The sequence below is a fragment of the Suncus etruscus genome, chromosome 5 (genome assembly GCF_024139225.1).
Source record: "Suncus etruscus isolate mSunEtr1 chromosome 5, mSunEtr1.pri.cur, whole genome shotgun sequence".
NCBI classification, from domain to species: domain Eukaryota; kingdom Metazoa; phylum Chordata; class Mammalia; order Eulipotyphla; family Soricidae; genus Suncus; species Suncus etruscus.
Genome location: NC_064852.1, coordinates 107,238,909 through 107,249,966, shown reverse-complemented (window position 1 = coordinate 107,249,966; position 11,058 = coordinate 107,238,909).

The window sequence follows — 11,058 nt, the reverse complement described above, 5'->3', positions numbered from 1 at the left end:
AAAGACAGATATTAGTGTCCAATTCTTAGGTTGTTGTTGGGGCCTGACATTCATAGGCTGGGTCTGAGTTTTGAAATACAATTGAGTTAAGAAAAGATAAATAATTTGTTAAGATATGGTTTAGAATAAATACAAAAGAAAACAAAAAAGATAGAAACAAAAACAAAAGATAGAAAACAAAAGATAAGAGAGATAAGAAAGGAAGAATAAGTAAATACGGTAAAAAAAAGTTAAAGAGGATTGAGCCAGTGCTTTGGTATTGAAGTGTTTTCCTCTTTAAAGGCTCTTCATCACTGATGGAGGTGGTCTTTGCTAAATAAAGGTTTTGGGATTATATAGTGGCTGGAGCTTTTTAGGATAAGCACAATTTTTGCATCTAAATACTAAGCAATGTCGTGGTGAGGATTATAGGATGTGGTTATCTTATATAGTATCGTCCCCTGCATCTTAAGTATAGAGGTATCTTTCCTAAGGAGCAACTAACAGCAAGAGGTTTTTTTTTCATAGATTGAATTGATGAGGAAAGGTAAAGGAGAGAGAGAAAAAAGAAGTAGAGGGAAGAAGAGACAAAGAAAGAAAAATAAAATAAAATAAAAATGTAAAAAGGGGGGGAGTAGTGATTTGCCAAAAAATGTCCGATGAGTGTACCAGTAACATAAGTCTTTGGTGTGCTATTGACTGTTCCAGTGATCTGAATGATCCTATGTTTGGGGTCCTAATAGAAGACATAAACAAAAGGAACTGGATAAATTAGAGAATTTTATCAAGACACTGACATAATGGGCACTGTATATGGTAATCAGTATGATTGATAGCCAAGGTTTAAAACTAGAATGCCCAGCTTTTGTTTCCAAAGGCCCCTGTGGACAAAGAAGCTGAAGGGTTATTTTATACTTTGTAAAATTAAGGCATTAAAGCATGTTATTAGTAATCACTACAGTCCAGGCTTCCCATTATATTCTGCACCTGGTTCTGTGGATAAATAAATTAGGACATTATAATAGACCTTTGTGATTAGAGGTTGATTACATACCTGTTCACTCAAACTGTTGCTTCCATCCTTGCTGGTTTCTTTAATTTATAATGGGTATTCATATCTTTGCGCTCTCCCCCCTTCCACTTCATTTGAACACTTCTTGTTATATGCTGACACCTATGGTTTTTGGAGTTTTCACCCTTTCAACCCTTGGATTTGTTCATGGATTACTGTGTGTCAATGTGGTATATGTTATAAATGCCTCAAAGAACTGCTATCATTCTGTATTTATCCTTCTTCTTTTGGCTTACTTCATTTAACATAATATTATGAAGATTCATCCATGTTGCTGCAAAATCTATGATTGTATCATTTCTAACTGTTATGTAGTATTTCAGTATTCCATTTTGTATAAATACCACATTTTCAGAATTCATTCATATGTTATTGTGCATCAAAGTGGGTTCCAATTCTTGGCTATTGTGCTGAGTGCTGTGATGATAGTGGAGTGCATACATACTTTGGGATGAATATTCTTCCTTCTTGGGGGTAGATACCCAGGAGTGTGATTGCTGGATCATATGGCAGCTCAATTCTGAGTTTACAAAGCATCCTCCATACTGATTTTCATAGGGGTTGAACCAGGGAGCATTCCCACCAGCAGTGGATGAGAGTCACTTTCTTACCATTTCTTCGCCAACAGAGATTGGTCTCATTATTTTTAATGTGTGCCATCCTCACTGGTGCTAGGTGGTACTTCATTGCTGTATTGATTTGGATTTTTCTAATGATGAGTGATGATGAACATGTTTTCATGTGTCTCATGGCCATCTGTTGGTCTTCCTTGGAAAAGTTTTTATTCATTTCTTCTCCCCATTTTTCTATGGCTTTATTGGGTTTTGTGGGACGCACCTTTCTGAATGCTTTGTATATCTTAGGTTTCAATCTTTTATCTGATGTATCGAGTGTGAAATTTTTTCCCATTCTGTTAGCTGTCTTTTAGTTTTAGCCAGTGTTTCTTTTGCTATACAGAAACTCTTTAGTTTGAAGTAGTCTGATTTGTTTAAATTTGATGCTATTACTCTTGTCATTGGCATTCCATCATCAAAGACTTTTTTAGGAAGTCTTGTAGTGTTCTGCCTATTTTTCCCTCAATGAACTTTATAGATTAGGGTTTGATCTCCAGGTTTTTAATCCAATTTGAGTTGAATTTTTGTGTAGGGTGTGAGGTATAGATCAATCTTTAGTTTCTTACAGGTGATATATATATATATATATATATATCTTTGTTTATAATATATATATCTTTGTTTCATTTCAGGTTCTTGAATCCTTTATCAAATATCAGTTGACCATATATTAATGGATATATGTCTGGATATTCTGTTCTAACTCACTGGTCTGAAACTGTCTTTGTTCCAATACCATGCTGTATTAATGACTGTGGCTTTATAATAAAGCTTCAGGTTAGGTAAAGAAATGCCACCCAGTTTCTTGTTTGTTTTTTTTTTCAGTATGAATTTGGCTAAGCTAGGTCTTTTATGCTTCCAGATGAACTTTATAATTGATCTTTTAGTTCCTTAAAATATGATGTTTGAATTTGAATAAGAATTCAATTGCATTGAATCTATATAGTAATTTAGGTAATATAGTCATTTTGATTATGTTCCTACCCATGAGCATGGTATGTTCTTCTTTTCCTTAGGTCCTCTTTAATTTTTTTATGAAACATTTTGAAGTTTTCATGGTATAGGTCTTTCATTTCTCTAGTCAGGTTGACTCCCAGGTACTTGATATTTTTAAATATTATTTTAAATGAGATCGACACCTTAATGTCTTTCTCCTCTACATTATTTGTGGAGAGAAATTCTATTGTCCTTTGCGTAATGATTTTGTAGCCAGCCACTTTCCTGTATTGGCTTATTGTTTCTAAAAGTTTTACTGTGGACTCTTTAGGGTTTTCTATGTATATCATCATATCATCTGCAAAAAGAAATAGATTTATTTCATCTTTCCCTATCTGGATTACTTGGATTTTCTTTTCTTGTCTGATAGCTATTGCTAGTACTTCTAAAACTATGTTGAATAAGATTGGAGAAAGTGAGCATCCTTGCCTATTTCCTAACCTTAGTGGAAACATTTTCAGTTTTTCGCCATTAAGTATAATGTTGACTGTGGGCTTTTTATAGATTGTGCTAAATATCTTGAGGAAGATTCCTTATAACCCTATTTTGCTGAGTGTTTTCATCATGAAAGAGTGTTAGATTTTGTCAAATGCCTTCTCTGTGTCAATATGACCATGCGGTTTTTGTTTTTTTCCTTGTTGATGTGATGTATGATGTAGATAGATTTGTGTATGTTGAACCATCCTTTCATCCTTTGGATGAAACCTACTTAGTCATGGTATATTTTTGATGTATTGTTAGATTCAGTTTGCTATGATTTTATTGAGGATTTTTGAATCTGTGTTCATTAGTGAGATTGGTCTGTAGTGTTCTTTCTTGGCCGGGTCTTTGCAGTGTTTGGGAATGAGTGTGATATTTGCCTTGTAAAAGGAGTTAGGAAAGATTTCAATCTTTTCAATGTTTTTGACGAGCCTGAGAATCAGTGGTTGTAGTTCTTCAAGGACTGTTTGATAGAATTCACCTGTAAAACCATCTGGACCTGGATTTTTGTACTTGGGGAGTTTCTTAATTACTGATTCAATTTCTTCAAATGTGATTTGCCTGTTTAGGCTTTCTACATCCTTTTATCCAGTCTCAGAAGATGATATTTTTCTAGAAATCATCTGTTTCTTCAGGGTTCTTTAGCCTGAGTATAGTTGTTCATAGTACACCCTCATGATGTCTTTGATTTCTTGGGGTTCCATTGTGATCTCTTTCCTTTCATTTGTGATCCTATTTATTTGGGTGCTTTTCCTTTTCTTTTTCTTTCTTTTTTTTTATGGTGAGTTTTGCCAACGGTTTACTATCTTGTTTATTCTTTTCAAAACCAACTCTTGGTCTCATTGATTTTTTGTATTGTTTTCTTTGTTTCTATGTTGCTTCCTTCTGCCCAGGTTTTTATTACTTCTTTTCTTCTGACTGTGTTTGGGTTTCTTTGTTGTTTTTCCAGATCCCTAAGGTGTTTTTGTAAACTGTTAACTTTGTCATTTTTTTCTCTCTTGACATAGGCCTGTATTGCTATGAGTTTCCCCCTAATTACTGCTTTTGCTGTGTCCCACAGACTTTGACAATTTGTCTCTTCATTATCATTAGTCTTAAGGAGTCTTTATTTCTTTCTTGATTTTTCTCTTTGATCCAGCTGTGTTGAGTAGCATGTTGTTTAATCTTCAGATGTTGGATTTTACAATCCAATTTCTTTTTACAAACAATCTTGCATAATGGTCTGATGGGGAATTTCTAATAATCCTTATGTTTGTGACTTTGTGCAAGTTCGATTTATATCCTAAGGCATGGTCTATTGTGGAGATGGTTCCATGTGCACTTGAGATGACTTTATATTCTGCTTTCTTGGGGTCAAGAGCCCTGTATAGGTCTGTTAGTCCTATTTCCTCTAATTTCTCATTAAGGGCTCTTATGTCTTTGCTAGTTTTCTGCCTGATGAATATGTCTAGTGGTGATAGTGAAGTATTGAAATCTCCTATCACATTTCCTCCCATATGTTTCTCTAGATTTATGAGCAAATGCCTTACATATTGATCAGAGTTAGTAATTCTTGGTCTAATATTCTTCTGATCAGTAGGTAGTGACCCTCTTGGTCTCTGAGCACTTTCTTGAGGTTAAATGCAATTGGGTCTTATATAAGAATGGCTGTTCCAGCTTGCTTTTGTTTTCCATTGCCTTAAATAATTGATTTTATCCTTTAATTCTAAGCCTGTGTCTGTATGTTCTTTTAGGTGTGTTTCTTGGAGGCAGCAGATATCTGTTTTTTGTTTTCTGATCCATCCCTCTACTCTGCATCATATTTTTTAATTTTTAATTTTTAATTATAAGAACAATGATGCAAAGAAAGAGAACAGGTAAAGTTACAGTGGAAGGACAATCACCTATAAACAAAGTTCTCAGAAGAAATCCCTTTGCTGACGCCTAAATTTTAAACTTACAGTCAAAGAACATTGAGAAAAATAAAACAGAACCCATGTACAATTACTTTGTCCACAAGTCCCCAAATTGTAGTACATTATGACATTTCTTACCAATACACAAAGCAATCTAAAGCCATGAAATTTATGTGACTCCTTAAGCATTGAAGGCATAGTATTTTTTTACATTTTCATGCACATGCATATTAGTTTAAGTTAACATCAAAAGGTTAAGTGGTTTTTTTTAAGGTTTAGAGTCAAAGGAGCACAGTAAAAACGGTGTTAGAGTGGCAAATATTGTTTTCATAGGCCCACCAAAATATGGGAGACATGGAAAGGAAAAGCTTTGGCCTAAATATAAGGAGACTCTACCCCTGAAGTTTCCTGGCATAAGACCAACTCTAGGCTCCAGGCAAACTATTTTGTTCAATCCAAGTCATTATCTGTAGTGCCAATACAGTTTTATTTTTCACACAGTCTCTATTGTTGGCATCAGGTTTCTGTATTAATGATCCTGGAATCTGCATATCCTACAATAAAGTCAGGCTGGTGTGGAGCATCCTCCCGTTTCACCTCACAATTAAAAGGCAATGCAGAAAGCCCTGTCCAGTAAGCAGGTCATTGTTGTTGTTACATCTTCTCAGTGTTAAGGGAAGTCTCTTTTGAGTAGGTCGATGTCAGAGCAGTGGTAGGGTTTTCCCTGGTAGAGGATTGCTTCCAGGTGATGTTATAGACAACCTTGAATGTTTCATAGATGGCTTCCCTAGATCAGGGGTGAATGGAGAATGCCCATTCTTCTGAGGCCTGTGCCAGGTCTTTATGTCAATGTTCAGGGTGTAAGGTCCCATTGCACTACAAGATTTGTGTGTTCCCATCTTTATTAGATAAGAACTTATTTGTATGTATAATATTTTCCCATTTTAGTGTGCCTATGCAAACAAGAAATAAAGCTATGTGGCATTATCTGTGCATATGGGGACGTAAGAACACATCCAACAATACCCGTGACTTGTTCAAACATAAGAATTGAACTGAGGGACTCTTTCACCAAATTCCCTATTGAACATTTTACAAAGAGAATAAAAGATAAAAAAATGGAGAAAATCATCACTGTATAAGGAAATATTCAGCAAGAGCTATAGCTGTCCAAGAAAACACACTTAAAATGTTTAAAAGACATGCATGTCCATTTTATGCCTTTTGAAATAGTTGGGGGGGTGTTAACTCCAGTGCATCACTTTGGTCTGTGACTTAGGACCCTGCAGTACTGAAGTTATAAAGGGTAAATGTGGAGTAATGATGGTAGGGGGTGAGAGATTTAAAGAGAAAAATGAGCTTTTGTAGGGGTGTGCTAAAAAGAAGAGTACAAAATGAACATCCTGCATACACAATAACATAATTTAAGAATAGGGAATACTATTAATGTATCTTGTGCACATGCCCCCATGCGGTTTTGAACATATAGATTGGTAAGAAATTACCAGTGACTGCTTTAGTACAACCAAGCAACTCTCTGCACCCACAAGTTAAGCCTAGGGTAACCTTCAAGCTCTGGAGATACAGAGCAAGGTGGTAGAGGGGTGCTGGGGTCACCCAAGTTCCGCACCCCTCCTAGACCTGGTTAAGAAGGCCTTTGGCATGGCGGAAGCCTGCCAAACTCTATGCTGGCAGAGACTCCTGGCTCCCAGGAAGGAAAGAGACCTTCAAAAGCTGGGAGGCTGGAAGTTCCAAGCCCCCACCCAAACCCTCCCTAAGGAGCCGGATGGGGAATGGGGGAAAGCCAAGGGTAACCTTCACGCTCATCCAAGGGACCCACCTCACTGGCTTGTCCAGGCTTGTGGCCCAGGGAAAGCCCTGGAGATCCGGAGCAAGGCAGTAGAGGGGTGCTGGGGTCACCCAAGTCCCGCACCCTCCCTAGGCCTAATTAAGAAGGCCTGTGGATGGGGGAGGCCTGCCAAACCCCACGCTGGCAGAGACTCCCCTACTCTGTGTCTTTTAATAGAGGAATTTAGCCTGTTGACAATTAAGGAGACTACCTACCCCCAGAGAGGGTTGTTGTGCTATTGTATTGAGTAGAGTGGTTGTTGTTACAATCGGAAGTTTGTATTGTGTAGAACATCTATGAGAAGTTCATTTAGAGATGGTTTGGTTAGCACAAACCATCTTTTTTGTTCTTTTTGTCTAAGAATGTTTTTAGTTCTTCCCATATGAAGGAGAGTTTTGCTGGGTAGTGTACTCTAGGTTGGAAGTTCCTTTCATTTAATAGCTTAAATATGTCACTCCACTGTCTTCTTGCTTGAATTGTTTCAAATGGGAGGTCTGGTTTGATTTTTATGTCCCTTTCTTTGTATTTGATGGTTTTTCTCTCCCTTAATGCTTTAAAGAATTTGTCTTTCTCTTTGTTTTCTGCCAGTTAGATTACTATATTTCTCTGTGTTGGTCTGTTGGAGTCTATTTTATTAGGAACTCTTTGCTTCCTGGATTTGTACAGGTGTAGAGGGTGGGAAAATTCTCTGCTATTAATTCCCTCACTACTTGTTCTTACCCTTTCCCTTTTTCATCCCCTTCTGGTATTCCTACAATTCATATGTTATTTCTCTTATCTTTGTTCAAATGTTTTTTCTTCAAATGTTTTGTCTCTTGCTTTCTTGTTGACTTCTTTGTCATTGTTATTTTGTAATTTTTTCTCAAGTTTCTCTATGCGATCTTCTAACTGTGTAAATCTGCTATTATGGCTTGCTAACATGTTTTTTATTTCCCTTAGTTTCAATTGTATGGATTGTTTCATCTGTTATAAAAGTTCCTCTTTGAGTTGGCTGAATTGTTCATCTACTGTATAGATTTCTTAATCTTGCAGGTTAGTGATTCCTCAATTACCATTGCTAGGGTGTTCATTGTTGCTTTTAGATTCTCATCTATTGGGCTCGTGCATTTTGGTGGACTTAAAAGCTAAATAGGATTTCTTTCCATTTCCCCAGATACTAGTGTCTTCCTTAGTTTACCCATATTTCTTTGCATCTGGTGGTTTTCAAAGTTAAATTTTCTGATTCTTTAATAAAGTGGTCTGCTGTACTGATTGTATTTGAGGTACTTGAAGGTATACTCAATTTAGAGTTTATTTTTCCTTAGCCAGGTGACTTATCTAAGTATGATTGGGATATTACAATCTGCTTCAGTGTTTTTGCGATCTTGTTTTATGGGCTGTGGATTATCTGAGAAAATTGAGTGTTAGGTCTGAGCTGACTAAGCTTATATGATGTAAATTAGACTATCTGGTACATTCGTGCATGATTCATAGTCTGGGGAATGGAGGAGGAATATCTCTAGCCTGCCCAAAGGAGGTGCCCGTGCTTCTCAGGAAGGGCATCCGGCTGGGGGTAGGGTGGGGGAATGGTCGGTCTCAAGCCTGCCCAAAGGTAAGTGTCCAGGCATGCGGGTGGTCAGCAGAGGGGGTGGGGGTGACAGTCGGCACCCAGGTCCTAATCCAACTCTTATTGTCATGAAGATTATTTCATCACTAATTTATAACTACCAACTGATTTTAGGAAAGACCATAGTTAATATACTGTCAATATATTCAAGCATTTTAACCTCAGATGAATGCAAATTTATCCAGTTTCCTGCACTTTAGCAACAGAGAATATATATTACTTATTATTACATATATCATAATACAAGTATATACACTATATATTATTTATTATATGTTTATATAGGTAGATATATTACTTTGTGTAAGCCCTATGGATACGTAATTGTTCATGATTGAGTTTCAGTTATAGCATATACACTATCCTTCATCATTTCATATTTTCTAGCACCAATGTCTCCAGGTTCCCAAAACTCCCCCACCTGCCTCTGTGTAGGCATGTTACTTTTATCTTTTTCTCTTTCAGACACTTTGATATACTCTATAGTTAATGAAGGAATACAATGCATGTCACTTTAACCCCTTTCAGCACTCAGTTTATCACCAGAATAATCAGTTCCAACTATAATTTTTATTATGGACCCTTCTGAACCCTAACTGAGTTCACTACTCTTTGGGGCAAGCTTTCTCCTATGAACTAGACCTCCTGACCCTCATCTCTATTCTTTCTAGATATTGTTACCACACTATCATTTTCTCTTATATTTCACAAGTGAGTGAGAAGATTTGTCTCTCCTTCCTCTGACTCATATAAATCAGCATAATAATATACAATATATCCATATAAGTAAATTTCATAGCTTTACTTTTTATACCAGCTTCTAGTATTTTGTTATGTAGATATACCACATTTTTCTTAGCCATTCCCTGTTCTCAGGCAGTTGCAATTGAGTTGTTTACAAATTCTTACTGTTGTATATATTACTGCAGTGAATATAGGAATGCATAGGGCTTTTATTCATGATGTATTTTGGTATCTAGGTTATATCCCTAAGAATGGTATTGCTGGATTTTTTTATTGTTTAATATTGTTTATTAATTCTTGTTTAATATTGTAATATTGTTTAATTTTTTTATTTTATTTAAACACCTTGATTACATACATGATTGTGTTTGGGTTTCAGTCATGTAAAGAACACCACACATCACCAGTGCAACATTCCCATCACCAATGTCCCAAGTCTCCCTCCTCCCCACCGACCCCCGCCTGTACTCTAAATAGGCTCTCCATTTCCCTCATATATTCTCATTATAAGGACAGTTCAAAATGTAGTTATTTCTCTAACTAAAGTCATCACTCTTTGTGGTGAGCTTCCTGAGGTAAGCTGGAACTTCCAGCTCCTTTCTCCTTTGTGTCTGAAAATTATTATTCCAAGAATGTCTTTCATTTTTCTTAAAACCCATAGATGAGTGAGACCATTCTGCATTTTTCTCTCTCCCTCTGACTTATTTCACTCAGCATAATAGATTCCATGTACATCCATGTATAGGAAAATTTCATGACTTCATCTCTCCTGACAGCTGCATAATCTTCCATTGAGTATATGTACCACAGTTTCTTTAGCCATTCATCTGTTGAAGGGCATCTTGGTTGTTTCCAGAGTCTTGCTATGGTAAATAGTGCTGCAATGAATATAGGTGTAAGGAAGGGGTTTTTGTATTGTATTTTTGTGTTCCTAGGGTATATTCCTAGGAGTGGTATAGCTGGATCATATGGGAGCTTGATTTCCAGTTTTTTTTTGGGAATCTCCATATCACTTTCCATAAAGGTTAAACTAGATGGCATTCCCACCAGCAGTGGATATGAGTTCCTTTCTCTCCACATCCCCGCCAAAGCTGTTTGTTTTCATTCTTTGTGATGAGTGCCATTCTCTGAGGAGTGAGGTGGTATCTCATCGTTGTTTTGATTTGCATCTCCCTGATGATTAGTGATGTGGCGCATTTTTTCATGTGTCTTTTGGCCATTTATATTTCTTCTTTGTCAAAGTGTTCATTTTTTCTCCCCATTTTTTGATGGTATTAGATGTATTTTTCTTGTAAAGTTCTGTCAGTGCCTTGTATATTTTGGAGATTAGCCCCTTATCTGATGAGTATTGGGTGAATAGTTTCTCCCACTCAGTGGGTGGCTCTTGTATCATGGGCACTATTTCCTTTCAGGGGAAGAATTTCTCAGCTTAATATATTCCCATCTGTTAATCTCTGCTTTCACTTGCTTGGAGAGTGCAGTTTCCTCCTTGAAGATGCCTGTAGTCTCAATGTCCTGGAGTGTTTTGCCTATGTGTTGTTCTATATATCTTATGGTTTTGGGTCTGATATCGAGGTCTTTAATCCATTTGGATTTTACCTTCATACATGATATTATTTGGGGGGTTTAAGTTCAATTTTTTGCAAATGGCTATCCAGTTGTGCCAACACCACTTGTTGAAGAGGCCTTCCCTGCTCCATTTAGGATTTCCTGTTCCTTTATCAAAAATTAGATGATTGTCTTAGGAACATTTTCTGAGTATTCAAGCCTATTCTACTGATCTGAGGTCCTGTCCTTATTCCAATACCATGCAGTTTTGATAA